Source organism: Cryptomeria japonica, chromosome 6 (genome assembly GCF_030272615.1).
Source record: "Cryptomeria japonica chromosome 6, Sugi_1.0, whole genome shotgun sequence".
Lineage (NCBI taxonomy): Eukaryota > Viridiplantae > Streptophyta > Pinopsida > Cupressales > Cupressaceae > Cryptomeria > Cryptomeria japonica.
The window spans coordinates 65,581,700-65,601,025 of NC_081410.1; positions in this window are offsets into that span (position 1 = coordinate 65,581,700).

Here is a 19,326-nt window from a genome sequence, read left to right on the forward strand (position 1 = left end):
CTCCATTTTCTCCCATTCTTTCATCATTAGTTCTAATTTCTTCTATTCTACCTCCCCTCCACTTTTCATTCTTTTTCGAGAGACCGCCCGATTTTTCAAACAAAAAAAAAATTCGGCCCATCTCTCGAGGGGGCATACCACCCATTAAATTTACATTTTATGGGGCATTTCTTCACACCTATTTTTCTTTCTTTGAAACGATGCGATAAACTGCACCGTCTCAAAGAGGGGCAAATGTAGTCACATAAATCTGTCCACTTAATTAAATGAATATTTAATATTTATTTGATTATTTAACCATCAATTAATAATTAATTAAATTAATATTTAATTAATTCATCTTAACCCTCTTCTCCTATTAATTAAATAAATTATTCAATTTATTTGATTTAATTCACTTAACCAAATTCAGACCATTAATTAAATAAATAAATCATATTTATTTAATATTCTCTCACATTTAAATAAATTAATATTTATTTAAATCCCCCAAAATCCCACCTCTCACATTTAAATAAATTAATATTTATTTAAATCCCCCAAAATCCCACCTCTCACATTTAAATAAATAAATCATTTATTTAAAATCACCTTTATCCTCCACCCACTTGCATTTTCCTACAAATACAAGTTGCACAATTATTTTAAATAAATAATTTATTTAAATTACCTTTATCCTCCACCCACTTGTATTTTCCTACAAAAGCAAGTTGCACAACTATTTTAAATAAATTATTTATTTAAAATCCTATTTATCCTCACCCACTTGAAACCTTTAATGGTTTCCCTTAAAGTATTCAAACTTGATGGCTTCCTTCTATAATCTTCTTAAGACTTTAATTGTTTTCCTTAAAGTCTTCAAGCCTTTAATGGTTTCCCTCAAAGTCTTCAAGCATTTTAATGCTTTATCTTCATTTTTCTCATTTAAATAAATTAATATTTATTTGAATATTTATCCAAATGCAAATTACACCATTTAATTGAAATAAATGATTTTATTTTAATTGAAAATACCAAAATTTCTTCCACTTGCATTTTCCTACAAAATCCACTTGCATGCCTAAACCCCTTCTAAATTCTTCTAAACCCTTCCTAATTAGCCTAATCCATCCCCTAAATATTGTCACATTCCTAAGCAAATTGGAGTCACTTCTCAAAGACTCCAAAGTCTTTGAAAAGCAATTAATGCTTTGTGTGTTCAACAAATTAACCCTCAAAGTCTTGGATAACCTTTGAAAGCTTCCAACCTTCAACCACTAAATGGCTCAAAGTCTTTGATAACCATTGAAGGCTTTCAACCTTCAACCACTTAATCCCCAAAGTCTCCAATAACCATTAATGGTTACCTCAAACCCTCCCACATGGTTAAAACATTTGTTTTGACTCAACCTCTACCCAACCCAAAGGTCTCATCAAGACTTTAATGCTTTGACCATGATTATCTCTTAAACATTTGCACAAAGGTTTATCCTTGGATTAACTCCTAATCCAGTGGGTAATCTTAATTTAGACTTGACCCTTACCTTCTAGATAACCATGAGGTCTTCTCAGGCCTTTAATGCCTCCAACCTCTTCTCTCAACCCAATCCTATGTTGAAACTTGTCACCATTTTATTGGTGCCAATTGTGCACATGGATCCCCAACTTTCAATCCTAACCCTTGTTAAGATTGCTCAATCTTAACCCTTCATTTCCCTATTTCTTCTATAAATAGAACCCTTCTCCTCAAGCAAAAGGAGAAGCATTTTAGAGTATTGTTGTTATACTGGCATTAGCATAGAGCTTTTTCATAGCATCACTATCTACTCTAGCATTTCATATAGTATTTCATATTTGAAGCTTAGTATTAAATCTCAATCCTCCATAAGCATCCATAGTGCAAAAAGCTGCTGAGAGCTACACTCATTTGGGACTTGGAGAGGAGAGGAACAAGGGAGGAGCAACTATGAGCATCTTGATTAGCTATTTCATTTTATGTTTATATGCTTTCTATTTCATGCTTAATATCTCTCTTGATATGCCTGTTTAGGATAATCTTTTGTTGCTAACACTAACGTTTGTTTCTTGTGCTCTTGTGTGTGTTTCCATCAAACAGGTTTTCTAATCCTTTTTGCAGAGCATCACTAACTATTGTGGCCTCTGCCACGTTGCATCATCTTACTCACCCTCTCGACCAACTGGACCATCTACTTGGGGTGCCATGTCATTTCGCCACTTCGTGAAAGCTAATTGTTGAGCATCTTCATCCTGCGAAATAGCATGAACCATCGGATCAGATTGGACTTGATCACCTTTTAGTCACTTAGAAAGTCTTCGCATGCAGGGTCCCACCAAATGCTTTCACCATTTCACGAAAGGTATTTCACTTGCAAGTTCAGGCTGCGAAATAATGCCAGCCATTGGATCTTGGACAAGATGAAGCCTCTTTAAACTGGACCAAAAGCACCATTTAGAATGCTTCTCCCTTTCACCATTTCACGAGTCTTAAACCACGTGCAACTTCTCCTAACAAAATAGTGAAAATCGTAGATCTTCTTGAGAACTACGCACAACTTACTGGGCCTGACAACATTAGGAAGAGAATGCATAAGGTCTAAAATTTTTCAATTAATTCGACAACCGTCTAGGCAAATGACAAGGGGGGACACTTCCTACAACCCCAAGACCCATTACTTAAGTGGATAAAGTAATGAAGGAATAGAAACCAGAGGGTTTTTTTGATAAAACATTGAACGATTTAAAATTAAAACCCTAAACCCATAGGACCTAACACAGAGCTGAAGGACTTGATAGCATGTCTAATTCAAAATTCCAAAAACGTAGCCAATTATGGGAAAGGCAAACCCATTTTTTAAACAGTGATAAAAAACCTTACTGTTATGCATAAATGAAATAGTGCAGTAATATAAAATAAAGTTAAAACAAACAGATAAGAATCATACATGATTCACTCCATAACACATATATTTTGGTTACGCAGAAACTCTTGGTTAGAGAGAAAAACTGTGATGGGGATGGCACCCACAACTTCACTACTGCAATAATAAAGAATGCTCAGTTAGAGCTACATTTAGCTATTTTTGATAGCTTACCCGGTTAGGAGTAACAAGATCTGTCAGACCTACCTTGCTAAAATATTTTACAACATTTATTCTGAATGTTGCACCTAGTTAGAGGCTTTACAATTTATAGACTTGTTTAGAGTCTTTTACCCTGTTAAACGTTTCTCTTTCAACTTCACAATATTACAATAAAATCATTACAAACATCTGCAACTTTACATCTGAAATGTTATAGCAGATTCTATGTGCTCAGGATAAGATTACCTTGCTTATAGCATACCTCGATAACTCATATAGTAACTCGGTAAACCCTTATGTTTACTCTGTTCTTTGACTATTCTTTGAAAACCTTCTTGGTGTCCTCTGTGTCTCTATAACAGTCTTTCTTCATGCATACATACACTTCAATAATCCTATATATATAGATCTCTTAAAATGGTGATCCAATTCATTGCATCGATCTTACAAACAAAATTACTCAAATTTTTAACTAAATAAAATATTTCATTGGTTAGATTGACCTCGCAATCATACACAATCTTCTAGTGCAATTTCCAATGTAATAACGGTTAGATGTGCCTCGATCTTGTAACACATTTTCATATGCATGTCCAGGTTCAATGTATCTGTTAACATGTTTCACTCGGTGAATATCAACTTGATGTGTTAACTTTACTACTCGGTAGCCATAAAAGGATACTCGATAGATAGCTCGGTGTATACTGCATTTTGTGACTGCTTTCTTTTGTAACCGACTAGACTGTGCATACCGGCTTCTCTGTTTATACTGACTGCATGATTCAGTAGTGCTAACCGACTAGAATATATAGTATGACTTTGAATATAAAAACTAATGGCAACTTGATAAGTAGTAACAATCTCCCCTTTTGACATTAGTTGAGATGTTTGACAAAAACTATCAAAGTCATAACTCAAAAATCTATATACTTTGCAAAATGACTACACTTGACAATATATACAATAGTCAATGAAATAGTATATGCTGATATACTCCCCTTATCATTATCCTATATATTACTTAGATTTTGCATGCTCGGTTATGTTCTGTGCTTGTGTGCTCTACTTTCTCTGCATGCTCTGCTCGGTATACTCCCCTATATACAATACTCAAAACTGTATTACCAAAACTATATCACTCTCCAAATATAGTATATTACTCCCCTTATGTAGTATTACTCCCCTTTTTTGACAAACATCAAAAACTTAATTTCCATCTGGGGGTGGTAACTGATCAAAAATAGATTTATACTTGTTCTGGGTGTCAATGAGTGCGACTGAGAGTGCATCCTTTACACTTTCCATTAAAGAATTTTGTGCTTGAATATCAGCCAATAGTCATATTAAGCCATCAAGAGTGCTTCCCTCTTGTGTAGTAGATAGGTGTGTAGCTCGGTTAATCTACTCTTGAACTGATCAGAGATGAGGAAGGAATAATGTCTGGAGGGTCATTATATCCATCCTGATCTTATGCTCTTCATTTCTGAGTTCTAACTGTTGAGCCATGAGCTGTTGAAGCTTGGTATAAAAATTCTGAACTAAATTAGGCTCGGTGGTCAACTTAGTTGAGAGATCGGTGATCTCTTTCTTAATTGCATCAGTTTTATTCTTGATATCTTTAATGAATGAGGAAAATGTACAAAGTTTCTAAAATAAATAAAGAATATGCTTGAGTTGAGGGGACAACTCAACAATGAATTTGACAAGCTTTAGTTTTCCTATAGCGAGAGCTTTTTGTACCTCTTCTATCATCTTTGCAATAAACTCTTTATCTTTTAGCTTGCTCAAGTACTCAGATGCATCAACTCTAGATGTTTCTATTTGAGTAAGGAGTTCATCCAATTGAATGTGGATGGTTGCATCAGTTGACATTGTTGCTGAAGGTAGCATATATGTTAGTAGTGTCTTTACCTTCTATAGTACTTTATTCTTCTTTTGAATGGCCAATTGTTTTTCTTGTTCAGCCTTTGCTTTGCATAGTTCACCAAAATCAATAAGTGCTTGCGCTTTTAATTTGAGATATCCACATTGGGCAACACTATCAGTTTAGTTAAATCAACTTTGAAACTATGCTTTCTCACCTTCTTCTCTTTACCTTTGATTGGTTGAACTAAGACAAGTGCTTGTGAGGCTTGCTGACCCTCGGTCAATTTCTTAGTAGATGCAACACTTTGGTCGGTCCCTATAGCTATTTTGGTGTCCTTGGGTGTCTTGGTACTAGGGGTCTCAGCTGTAACATTTTTAGTGCTTGACGGTGCTTGAGATGTCTGATCTTTAGTTGTATCTTCTGTTGCTTCAGACTTGTGACCTTCAGTGCCTTGTTCTATATCCTTAGGAGCTTCGGTAGAGATAGGTGGCTTGACCGGTGGATAAGGCTGAACTTGTTCTAAGACAAATTCACTAGATACAAGTTTTTCATAGGTAGTGCCTTCTATCATTTCCTGCTCCGGTGCTTCTGCATCCATGACATCTTCATCAATTTGAATAGTGTCAGTCGGGTCTTGCTTGGTAGCATCAGGACCTTGCTTGGTGACATCAGGATCTTGTTTAGTGACATCAACAATTTCAACTTGAGATTGTTCACTGACATCCTTTATTTTGAAGATTTCCAGCCACTTGGCTTTTGTATTATTTTCTACATCAATGTATAGCCCATTCATCAATTTTAAGGCTCTCTGTTTGACAAGAAATTTAGAATTGTTTGTTCTCAAATGTTCTTTAATTTCTACTATAGACATATCAGGAAATAGATGGACTAGACTTCTTTCTCTTATTTGTTTCTCTGAGTCCATTGCATATTTCCATTTGTTATCAATATGTAAGTATAATTCACTCAGAAGTGACTTTACTAGTTGTAATGGAGCTAGCTGAAACTTTAGAAGTGTGCAGATGATAGCTTCTTCAATTTGTCGCTTCTCATCATTATTCCTAGTCTCATACTTGACATATCTAAATCTTGCAAATCCACCATATTCTTTAAGATTGGCACAAAAGTTTTCAACACTATGAATATTTACCTTCTTGCTTTTTACAATCTGAAATTTGTTTGCATCATCGGATTCTGTATCACTAGACTCTTTTGCCAAAATGAGTCTCCGAGTAGATTTCTTGTAGGTCTTGGTTACCTTGGGTGTAGTAACACTCTTTTGTTTCTTACTCGGTGATGCAGCTGATGCTCTAGTGTTAGGTCTCTTTGGTGGTGGAGTCAGTAGGGCCTTTGAAATGTCCTGTTTCTTTCTTTTCAAAACTTTACCCTTAGGCAAATTGGTACTTAATGTTATTGTTGCCTCTTGAGCTTCTGATTCCTCTTTGGTAATGGCAGGAGTGTCTTTGATAGGTGTAGAGTAGGATTCTTCTTTGAATTTCTTAGATAAAACCTTTATCATCTTTGTAGCCTTTCTTGTAGCCTTGGGTACTACAATGCTCATTTTTACTTTTTCTTTCACCTCTTCATAAGTTCCATATCTTAGTTCGGTAGCATGCCTTGGCAATGAAAGATAGGCATCAATTTGTTGTTGTGTGATATCATAGTCAATCTCATAACCCATTGGTGGCAAAGATTGAGTCCTTGGTTCAACAACATTCATATAACAGTAGTCAGTGTCTACCTCAAAACATATATCATCCTTATATTTCTCTACCAGCTGTGGTGGAATCCGGTACCTATTGTGCATCTTCTCTTGAAATTTGCTGAAATAGTCATCCATGATATCATTAAAATTATCTCCCAATTTCTTGATAAAATCATTTATTTGATGGGTGATAGGTCGGTGTAGCTCCCAAACTACTTTACCGACCGAGGGAAAGAACTTCTCAAAGTAGAAAAACATGCATACAAGAAGTGAACCAAACTTCAATGTGTTTGTCGAGTTGTTCTTCTTCGGCTTCCTTATTATGTTCAGGTTCTCAAACAAGTTCTTCAGTAGCACTTCACATAAATCTACTTTCATTCCCTTTTTCACTATTTTATAGGCTAAGTCAACTGCGATACATGGTACACTATTTTCCCTTGCTGATTGGAAGAAATAGTAACCAATTACTCTAATTGCAAACTTAAGTTCTGCATCAGTGGCATTGTTCAATTTTAGTCCTTGGTAATCAGATTCTACTCCAGTTAGACTGATTAACTCCTTCTGTGATATCATTTTTTGTGCTCGTGCATGATCATAGATAGGATACCCAGTGATCACATGAATGATTTCCTTGGTGATTTTGAATGGTTGCTCTTCTAGCCACATAAAATCATCATGAACTCTGCTTAAAACAAACTTAACCCACTAGGGTTTGAACACATGGGGATAGGCTAGGGCTTTAGTTAATCCCTTGATTTTGATATGCTCGTACTTGCTATCCATTTTGCCATCGGTACAAAGTTCATCATATGTGTCACTAATCTCAACATGATCGACTTCTTCAACACGACATTTGGTGAAGAATCTAACATCTTCGACTAACAAGACTCGATCAGGGATGAGTGAAAATATAGTTTTGTCATCTGGTTCAGAGGTGACTTTAGGAGTCAAAGAGTACTTTAGCGAGGGCTTCTCCACATTCTTGACAACTACGGGATCTTGGATCTTGGGCACCATTGTAGATTTCAGGTACAAACTTAGCAAACTATCCTTAGGGTTTGATGGTTTACAAACGACTAATGCTTCACACTCAGTAGATAATAGCAATTTGACAAGATCAGAAACCAACTTAACAGTGTGATGAGATTTGATGTAAATACCTTGAAATTTGCTCTAAATGAAGTTTGATCACCTCGATTTGCTCTATTTTTCTCTCTTGAAAACTTGGTGAATGAAAATGACCACAAAAATACCTTTAAGTACACAAAATACCTTATCGAGCTCCGTGTGAGTTAGGTCAAAACATTAAATGCACTCAGTTCACCTTTAGCCAATTTACTCCTTTTTTTTCGTTTTAATCGAGTAACCAAATTTCTTTCATTTACCAACTTGACAGGCAACCTGTATACACTGACTTGATAGGTTTCCTGTAAAGTACTTTTGATAGAATTTCAAACTTATTAATGCATCTTAACTATGCATATTTTGAATTTTGTACATAATAGAATGGGAACTGTTATGATTTAACCTTTAGAGAATGCAGTCCCTTCATACCTTTTCTGATTAATTTGGAATAGGTGCACCTAACTCGGTAGGTAAGGTTCTTTCTTCATCTAACATAATTTCCTTCTTTTTCCAAATCATCTTAAATTTTTCTTTTATCTCTTCAATGTCTCTTCTAGGTTGATCTCTGCAATCTCCAGCTAAATGTCCAGCTTTGTGACAATGAAAACATGCCATACCAGGATTTCTCCATGATCTTCGGTTGTTCATTCCAAACCTTATAAAATAGTTGGCACTAATATGTCCATATCTTCTACAACATTCACACCATATCCTTGTATTGTAATCCCATGGTACTGCTGCATATTGTCGGTAAGGATCTGTGTGAGTTCGGCAACCTCTAGTGTCTGCTCGGTGTGGACACCGCATGTAGTTCTTTTGCTTAGACCAGCACTTCTCGATACTATGTCCATATCTATTGTAGTTTCTACAAAACCCTTTGAATTTTGCCTTCTGATAATTGTTAATAGACTTTGTCCTACATTTATTAGATGTGTGACCATATTTATTGCAATTGTAACAATATCCATTGGACTTAGTGATATGCGGTTGCTTACCTTTTCTAATTTGGCATATGTTGGCATTATGACCTTGATTTCCACAGTAGTAGAAAATAGACTTCTTGTATTTAGTTGCTCATCCAACATCTTTGATGCATCATAACTCTTCTTCAATGTTTCTTTGGATTTCTTCTTTGTTTCAAGTTCATTAGTCAACCTTGATACTTCAAGTTTTAATGCTTGATTTCATCATTCTTTAGAATTGCTTCATGATGTGCATAACATAGTTGATCTATCATATTTTGTTGAATCCCAGTTAACCTTATGATCTCATCATTCTTATCAAATACTAAGACTTCAAGTTGTTGTTTCTCTCTTTGTAGATATCTTTCTTTATCCTCTGTTGCCCTCAATGCATCTAGATTTTCAATCATCTGTGTACTGAAATGTTCATGTTCTCTTTTCATTTCTTTTAGTTGATCAGCCAATGCTTTGTTCCTTTCTTTCAATACTCCAATCATTTCTTTAGTCTCTTCAGATATACTATTCTCAAATGATGTCTCAATTTGTTCCACTAACTCTTGAGAATCTTACAAGTCATCAGATAAGCTTCTTCTTACTTTCAGAGATTTTTGCATTTGCCTTTGCATGTCTGCAATCACTTGATTTACATGATTCAACTCTTCTTCTAGATACACAATCCTCCGAGATTATTTATAGCCTTCCATTGATAAGATCTTTCTCTTTAGATAGTTAAATCCTTTTTCAAGATTCAAGCTCTGATAGCAAGTGTTAGGCCCAATATGGAAAGCTAATGTACTAAGAGGGGAGGGGTGAATCAGTACTCCAAAACCTTACTTTAATAATAACCCTACTATTATGCATAAACAAAATACTACAGTAACATAAAATAAAGTTAAAACAAATAGATAACAATCATACATGATTCACTCCATAACACATATATTTTGGTTATGCATAAACTCTTGGTTAAAGAGAAAAACTATGGTGGGGATGGCACCGACAACTTCACTACTATAATAATAAAGAATGCCTAGTTAGAGATACATTTAGCTATTTCTGATAGCTTACCCTATTAGGAGTAACAAGATCTGTTAGATCTATCTTGCTAAAGGATTTTACAACATTTATTCTGAATGTTGCACCTAGTTAGAGGCTTTACAATTTATAGACTTGGTTAGAGTCTTTTACCCTGTTAAAGGTTTCTCTTTCCACTTCACAATATTACAATAAAATCATTACAAACATCTACAACTTTACATCTAAAATGTTATAGCAGATTCTATGTGCTTAGGATAAGATTACCTTGCTTATAGTATACCTCGGTAACTCATATAGTAACTCGGTAAACCCTTTTGTTTACTCTGTTCTTCAACTATTATTTGAAAACCTTCTCGGTGACCTTTGTGTCTCTGTAACAGTCTTCCTTCATGCATACATACACTTCAATAATGTTGTATATATAGATCTCTTAAAATGGTGATCCAATTCATTGCTTCGATCTTAAAAACAAGATTCCTTGAATGAATAACTAAACAAAATATTTCATTGGTTAGATTGACCTCCCAATCATACACAATCTTCTAGTGCAATTTCCAATGTAATAATGGTTAGATGTGCCTCGATCTTGTAACACGTTTTCATATGCATGTCCAGGTTCAATGTATCTTGTAACACGTTTCACTCGGTGAATATCATCTCAGTGTGTTAACATTACTGCTTAGTAGCCATAAAAAGATACTCGGTAGACAGCTCAGTGTATCTTGCGTTCTGTGACTGCTTTCTTCTGTAACCAACTAGACCGTGCATACCGACTTCTCTGTTTATACCGATTGCATGATTCGGTAGTGCTAATCGACTAGAATATATAGTATGACTTTGAATATAAAAACTAATGGCAACTTGATAGGTGGTAACATCTCACTTGAGGGCTGTCAAACTTGTACCACCCACAAGACCATCCTACTCTCCCAAGAGTAGAAGGCCTTGGTTACTCCCAAAACACAGAAAATGCATACAAGAAAATAAAAGACAGATTGCATAATAATAATTTTAACAAAAGAAAATACAAGAGAATCATTTTCACATACAACCAAACTTTCCAACATAGACATGCAACATAAAAAGCAAAGAGATGAACCAACCTTCAATCTGCCCAAAGGTATGCTAGAACTAGTTTGAGGATGAGCAGCCCAAATCCACAATCCTCCTTTCTACACTTAGCCAAATTTTGAATCCAAAAACCAACTTTTCAAAATGCCTAGTCTCCAAAAATGGAGAGTGGGTGATTACCCACAAAATATCTCATTCTTGCCTAAGAAGACCTCAGTGAGAGTTCTCACAGGTTTCTAAAATTGAAAAAGGAAAAAGTAAGAAAAAGATCAAAAAGGATCTCTTAGCAAAAGGGAAGGTTATCTAACCTAGATGGCACCTTCTAATTTTGAATTTTCGCACATTTTAGAAAACCCACTTTTTGGGATGACTAAATAGTCACATGGGAGTAGACACATGCCTAAAAATACTCCTAACCCATAGGTATACCTTATGGGCTTTAGGAAACACCTTTAAACTACCCCTAGGAATCCATTTGACCCCTTATAAACCCATCTAAAGTTAAATTTCGGGTCCAACCTATGTTGACCAGTCCAAAGAATCTCTACCTAAGGAAAATTTAGAACCACATTCAAATGTTTTGAAAAAGATATAGTTGAACAACTCCCTTCAAGAGACAAGTCAAAATTCAAGACATAAATCAACACATGTATCAAGTGACACAATAAAATACATTACAAAATTACACATGGAAATTGTCTCTTGTTGGATTTAAATAAATCAATAAATAACATTTAACACACATGCATCATTTACTACTACAAATAAAATATGATACATATGGGGTGTTGTCTCTCCAAATAGACAACCCCTGGCTTTATGAATGTACATAGGTCTAGGTTTGGTTCTCCATAATATTTCCATGGTCACATGGATAATTTTCTTGTGCATCTCAATTACACATTAGTAATTCCAAATAACCTCATATAAAATTAAGCACATGAATAAGAATACACATCAAACACTCTGCATACAATTTACATTTGAACAAATTGATATATCTTATATCAAATAAATCCACATAAGAAATTATCATAATCCTCATAATTTCGATCCATACATAAGACATGCATCCTATTTCTATCATCATAGTAAGGTCCTGCAAATCCAATAATGGCATACATCATCTCAAAGTTATCCTATTCTAGAATCATGTAAATTAATGTATCCATAACACATCAAAATGTATACCTCAAGGTGCAATGATTCTGTAACCTGGTTCAAATTACTTTTCTCACCAATCTATCCATATAACATAGCCCATCCTATTGAATTATAGCAATTATTAATAAGGTCAACCATGGTCAACTGAGTTAACTGGAGCTTGATCAGGGAGGGGCTCTACATAGCGCTATTGCGCCACTATGGCGCTATTGTGTAGTGTTTTTAGTGCTTTTGTCAAGGTTAGCACTATTGCATAGTTGTTTTAGTGCTTCTGGTTTTTTAGCACCATTGAGTAGTTGAGTGAGTGCTTTTATTGTTAGGTAGTTCTTTTGTGTAGTTGATATAGCGCTATTGTTGTTTGAGCATTATTGCCTAGTTGATTGAGTGATTTTGTCAGGATATTAGCACTTTTGTGTAGAAAAATAGATGCCCTAGTTTGTTTGAAAAAAAAAAACTCCTGATGCCAATGTTGGATGGATGGCGAGATGAGGTGTGAGTTGTTTTGAACCATAGTAGCCCTAATGAGACTTAGGTCATTAGGGTAAATGTTTGTTGAAGTCTAGGTGTGCCATGATTTCTTACCTATTGAGACCCGAAGATACTTGATCAAAGTATCTATTGATAGTCTAGGTTTAAACTTAAGAAAGTTTGAAACAAAACAACTGATGATGATGGTTGATGCACTTGTGCAGGAGGATCTTTGCATCTTACAGTTGTGCGAGAGGTATCCTGCCACACGGGTGTTGCATGATTGGTTGATAGAGGCCAAGGTGGATTACATTGCAGCGACAGGCCTGTATGATGTGTTGCATATGCCCGTGATTTGGATGAATCGCGGTTTGATTACAACATTGGTAGAGTGGTGGCATAGTGAGACATGTACATTTCACTTAGCATAGGGAGAGATGACAGTGACTCTTGAGGATGTATGGCACATCCTGCACATTCCTATCTGAGGAGAGCTGGTGAGCTATGATCAAGCATGGGGGACCCTAGCAGTGCAGAGATTTTTTGAGGAGGATGTGTATATTGATGATGGATTGATAGCCTGGGAGGACATAGCTGTGTTGTATGAGCCATTACCAGGAGTGCTATCAGGTATTGTTGGGGGACTACTATGCCCAGATAGATGATCACATGGACTGGCCATTGGTTGGGGTCAGGTGATCGAGTAGATGATGATAGAGGGGACCCAGTTTGCATGGGGATCGTGCATGCTATCGCACTTATATCGGGAGCTACATGAGGTTGCATATCGAGGGATGGGCTCTTTTGGAGTGGGTATCACACTACTACATATTTGGGCATGGGAGCATTTACCAGTGACTCAACTAGTTAGTTTGAGATTCTGAGTAGTGGATCAGCCCTATGTATACACGTATGGAGGGATGATGAGTCAGCCCCACCTAGGGAAGTTAGAGTGGTGGCGGCGGGCACTGGATGACTTGGATATAGTGATCTAGAGGTCATACATTGAGTGTGAACCATGGGAGGATGATGCAGAGGCATTGCCATATGTTTTTATGACTCGATTCCTCATTGGTAGGACAACCTACAATGTGGAGAGACAGCTTTCGGGCTGGGTGTTGAGACAGTTTTGGCAAAGGCAGGGATTGCCTAGTGGTTTAGGAGAGTATGCCAGGGTGGTCCGAGAGAGGTACTTATGGGGGTCAGTATTACCATATGATCAAGCATTAGCAGAGTTTCAGATGCTATAGGAAAGACCATGGGACATGCAGCCAAGGATGGTAGATGCAGGGGTGTCTAAGGAGTACATGCAGTATATTGCGGCACATCTGATTCCTTGGATATCAGATCCGGTAGAGCTGATTCCAGATTTTGAGGAGGAGAGGGGACAAAGATGGAGGAGGAGAGGAGGTCACAAAGTAGTAGGTGGATGGGGGAGAGGGGATGGTGGTGATGGAGATGATGGTGGTGGAGGAGGAGGAGGAGGGAGTGGTGGTTTTGGAGGAGGAGGAGGATTCAGAGGTGGGGGTGGAGGTGGTGGGCAGCCATTGCGACTATCTCAAGGACCTTTGATGTAGGGAGGCATGAGATTAGGTGGTAGGGATGCAGGTGAGGGATAGGAACCTATGGATATGGGGGAGGGAGCTATAGGTGGAGATTTGCGGGATCATATGATAGGATATTTGTAGACTCATATGATAGGATATTTATAGACTCATGTAGAGGATTTAGAGGTAGAGGTAGTAGCTAGAGATTTGTAGCTATTTGCATGAGAGTCAGAGCTGACTGTGGTGTTGCAGGAGAGAGATCAGGCCATGGACAGGGTGATCCAGTTGCAGGAGAGAGTGCAGGCCTTTGAGGGAGTACCAAGGAAAAGGCCATCTATGGAGGCTTTGGTGAGGGAGGTACGAAGAGTAGGTGCAGAGGTGGATTACTGACAGGGTCTATATGAGTAGGAGGTTCCATCTAGTCGATGGGAACTGAGTTATTCTTAGATATGGTAGGCAAGATCAGAGTGGTCTCAGAGGATGCAGAGCAGTGGGGTTGTGATGGGTCCTCCATAGAGAGATAGATCAGGTGGTGCAGGGACCAGTGGGGGAGTAGATAGAGATGGGGGTGCAGCATCTAGTTAGAGTGGTATCTGAGAGAGAATTTTGTATGCATGTATTTTATCATTTTGGACTGTATCTTGGATGGCTCTTGGTAGCCGATGTTTTGGACTTCATTGTACTCTGATACATGTATATATTTGGTGATATGATATGATATATGAGGAGATCCCATATTTTTGTGTTGATATGCATGTTGATGATATGTATGGATGATGATCTTATGATTTATGCTTAGATGGATACTTTATACTTGCTATATGATGATCTTATGTTTATGCATGTTTCATGATGATTTATTCGTACATGATGTCTATATGTATGTTGTATGAATGGGATGCTAACATGTAGATGTAGGTTGATATGCATGATTTGTTGATGTCATGCCTTATGTGTGTAAATGCTATGATGATGATGTATGCATAGGTAAATGATGATCATGATGGTACTTTGGATTTTATGTTGATGAGACTATGAGATAATGATGTTATGATATAATGTGTTTAAATGAATGATTTATTTATATAAATGCATCTAGATGGTTGTTAGATGAGTGTGATATGGATAAACAAATGTTTAAATGATGATTTCTAAATGAATGCATATGCATAATGTATGAACCTATATGGAAACAAATGGTTTTTATTATGATTCTAAATGTCAAATAATACGATGAATTGAAATGATAATGCAACTCATGGGTAAGGAATAACTACACCTTAATGCAATTAAAAGGATGCGGAATGCACTGTAATGAATCCTAAATGAAATGAAATGAAATGAATGAGTATAAGTATATACTAAATGAATATAATGAATGCACTTAACTAATGCATAAGATAAATAAATGTATGCAACTATGGGAATCTAAACAAAATGTATGGTAAATAAGTTTAAATGATAATAAATGATGAGTTGGTAATCGACACTAAATTAATGCATAATAATGGTTAATACAATTTAAGGACAATTTATCATATGAATAAATCTAAATGTCATGATTATGCAATGATGAAATGATATAATAAGACTAATAAGTGATAATGAACTATATGTAATTTAAATGATTTAAAATGCACTTGATGCAAATGCAACTAAGTGTAATGATGATGATATGATCATGATAGATGAATGCAAGGTTGGTTAGACTTTGCATGATGCACTAATGATGTATCAGAGTACTTCGTTGTGATTGTGTCCAAGACCAATTCAATTTTCACATAATTGTTCATATTAATTTTTTTCACACTTGCACACAACACTATGTATATGAATAATGAATGAGTAAATGGATGGGCGATATGCAATGGAATGCCATATAAACAAATGAGATGAAATGATGATCCATAGTGCTTTATTTTCATCATTGAGCTTTAAAATGTTGTAAGAAAATACAAGCAACTTGACATAATGATTCAAGATGACCTGAGTAGTTCTTACATGAATTTTGATATAGCAAGTTAATATAGGCAACTTGATATAATGGATCAAGTTGACCTAAGTATTGCTTGCGGAACAGACAAGGATTATCTCCTTTCATGCATGACTTGGAACATCCTCCTTGATCTTGTGTCGACCATATCCTAAGACAAGTTCATACTGTAATCAGAGATAATCCATTATCGAGTTTGGATGAGGTAGTAGGAACCAAAGATGGAGCATGGTACCTACAAGAAAACAACATATATAAAGTGTAATGCCCCGCCAGGAAACCCCTAAAAGGGTTTAAGTTAAAAACACTCAAATAGAGTGTAAATTTTTTTTTTAAAAATAATAATTAAGAGCGTTAATGAAAAGTTACAACATTAAGATAGTTTTGAAGTTATCTAAGAACTTAGATAGCACAGCGGAAGGCCAAACAATCCCAAGGAGTTTCCCAATGCGATTACATAACCTTACACCTAACTCAACTTGCATCATTTGATCCATTAAACTAGATATTTTAATTACATGATAATGCATAGATCTTGATTATATATGTGTTCAATGATTTGACATCTTATAATTTTAGGAAGCGTTCATTTACTTTGGGTGGTTAGGAGGCCATTATGAGGTTATTTACTCAATGCACTTTAATTCATCATTTCATTAAGAGGCCTCCCAAGAGGTTCAAGCGTTTAATATAATGAAGTTCTTTCATTGGGTTTAAGGTAATCCATTCACAATCGATATCATCCTTTAATATTAAAAGTATGGTTAATCAGATGAGATTAATTCATTAAGGATTAACTACAATTAATAGAGTGAGGCCCTTTCATTTGATTTCATGCATAGCCAACTAATGAGTTGTAGTTCTTTTATGATAACATAAATTGTGAGTAGCCATAGAATTCATTGAAGTTTTATTAATACTAATAGATGGCTAAATTCATTGAGGTGAAAATGTATTAGGACACATGAGAGCCTCCCTTAAATTACAATATAGTTAGCAAGGTGATATTCATCATTACATGATTAAAACATGAGTACATAGTGACGTTCTTTTCATTAGGATTAAAGTATCATTATCTTATTGCATATTACTCTTTTTGGTTATATGAAGTTAATATGAGAAGGTACATTTATTAAGATTAAGATTTAAACAACTATACCAAAACTTCCCTATTTAGTTCCATTTTAGCAACCATAAGGGATTCTTTTATTAAGGTTACAAATATGGATACTAGATGAGTTCACCCTTGTATGAAATTAATCTGATAAGGATTATTTGTTAAGATTAAAATGTAAACAACTAAGTAAATTCATCTGATAAAGTGAATTACAAATAACATGGCGATACTCATTTACAAAGGTAAGAAGGTAAATACCTATATGAGATTCATCCTTTAGATTTCAACTTAGAAATTATAACATTAATTTGAACTTGTTACCCATTCACATTCGTTCGACTTACATGCTTAAAACAAGTTAATCCAATGATGTAATCTAGCAAGATTATTTCCACTATAATAACTTTAATTAACATATTTTAAATACTTTGCCATAATCATAATTTACAATGTCTTATGAATCTGATTTACTACTTTCCTCAAGATGTCTGATTTTGTGCATTTGATTTAAATTCGTTAATTTTCCATCATGCGCTTATGCAAGAATACAACCATCCATGATAATTTAAAGCATAAAACAAAGTAAGCTAAAAACATCACATAACAAAGATATGATCTCGGAGTTCACCCCTAAAGGGCTACATCTCCGGGTCTGCACAACTGCAAGACCCCTTTGGTATTATATCGTTAGGAATACAAAATTTATAAGTCTTTTACATCTTGCCACTTAGGCAAATACAATCAATATACAACAGACACCCCGGTCGGAATTCACATAATGATCCCTTTTGAAGCAGATCCTATCCAATACATCAAGCAAAAGCAACAAAGGATTTCTTAACTGGTGGTACCCTAAATGGAGACTTGACCGACGTTGGTCAGACAAAAGCAATCAGATGACAGGGACCCAACATACCTATCTAGGCAGTGCTATTATAATAGAAGCATCAAATTTCTAAAATAATAAGCCATGCTCAAGCGCTAATAGGTAATTACAACATTTTCTCAAGTTGGCATAAATGTCTAAACAGATTTATTAACCCTTAGATAAGCACTAATGAAAAATTTGCTTACAACAATAGTCTAGCCCCTTTTCTAACGACACAAAAACAACCCATTCTACTACAAGAACAAGATACATTAAGAGTAAATGAAGAAATGAAAAAAAAATCATTTCCGGGCTAAATTAAGTCTATATTGCCTACATTTAAAAATTAAAGACCATTACCTCCAATCAATTTACTTATTATCATATAACCAAATATCTTTCGATTTAAAATCACAGTGAAAGTCATTGCTATATTAAAGCCCAAAAATACATATATGTAATTGATGATATTGGTTAAATAGATGCTATCTATTTTAGCGTGTATTACAATATAAGCATTTATTCTCTTTTTTTTTGTTTAAAGAAAACATTATATTTCTAAAATAAAATACCAACTCCCTTTTTTTTTAATAAAACAATTATTACTTGAAATAAATCTATTTTAATAAGCATCTCTTTTTTTTTTCCATAAATACCATGAAAACCCCAAACCCGAGTTTTAATCATTCTTAAAAAACACCAAGTGAAAATAATAATAAAAAAAAACATTTTAAAAATTAAAAAAAAAGGGGCGGCCAAACCCTAGGGCGGCTGTGCCCGAGCCGAAGGGAGCTGCGGCCACCATGACGGGCGCAGCCCCTCGGCCTCCACACAGTGGAGTCGAGGGATACTGCATCCGCCATGGGGAACGCAGTCCCTTCGGCTCCCACTATGTGTGGGCGCCGATAGGTATACTGCGAGCGGCGCGCGGGGAGGGGCGGGTTGAGCTTCGGCTCCCCCCTCGAAAACCCCCAAATTTTGTATTATATTTTTTTTGTTGAATTTTTTTTTGATTTGATTCACAATCCGAAATAAACCATATATTTTTTTTTTGCATAAAATTTTAACAAGAATGAAATCCTTCGTTTTTGCATCGTCGTTTTTATTTCTATATTTTTGTTTTGTGTTTTCACAGACCTGTTCATTTTCCAGATTCACCCAAAACTCCATTATGGGACAAATATCTCCACATCAGGTTTAAAGCCACAAAATTTATTAAGAACAAACATTTGATTCAAGAACAACCAAATTTTTAAGGAAAAAAACTGAAACTAATCTTCAAGAACCTTCATGGTTAAAAAAAAAACAAAACATTTCTTTC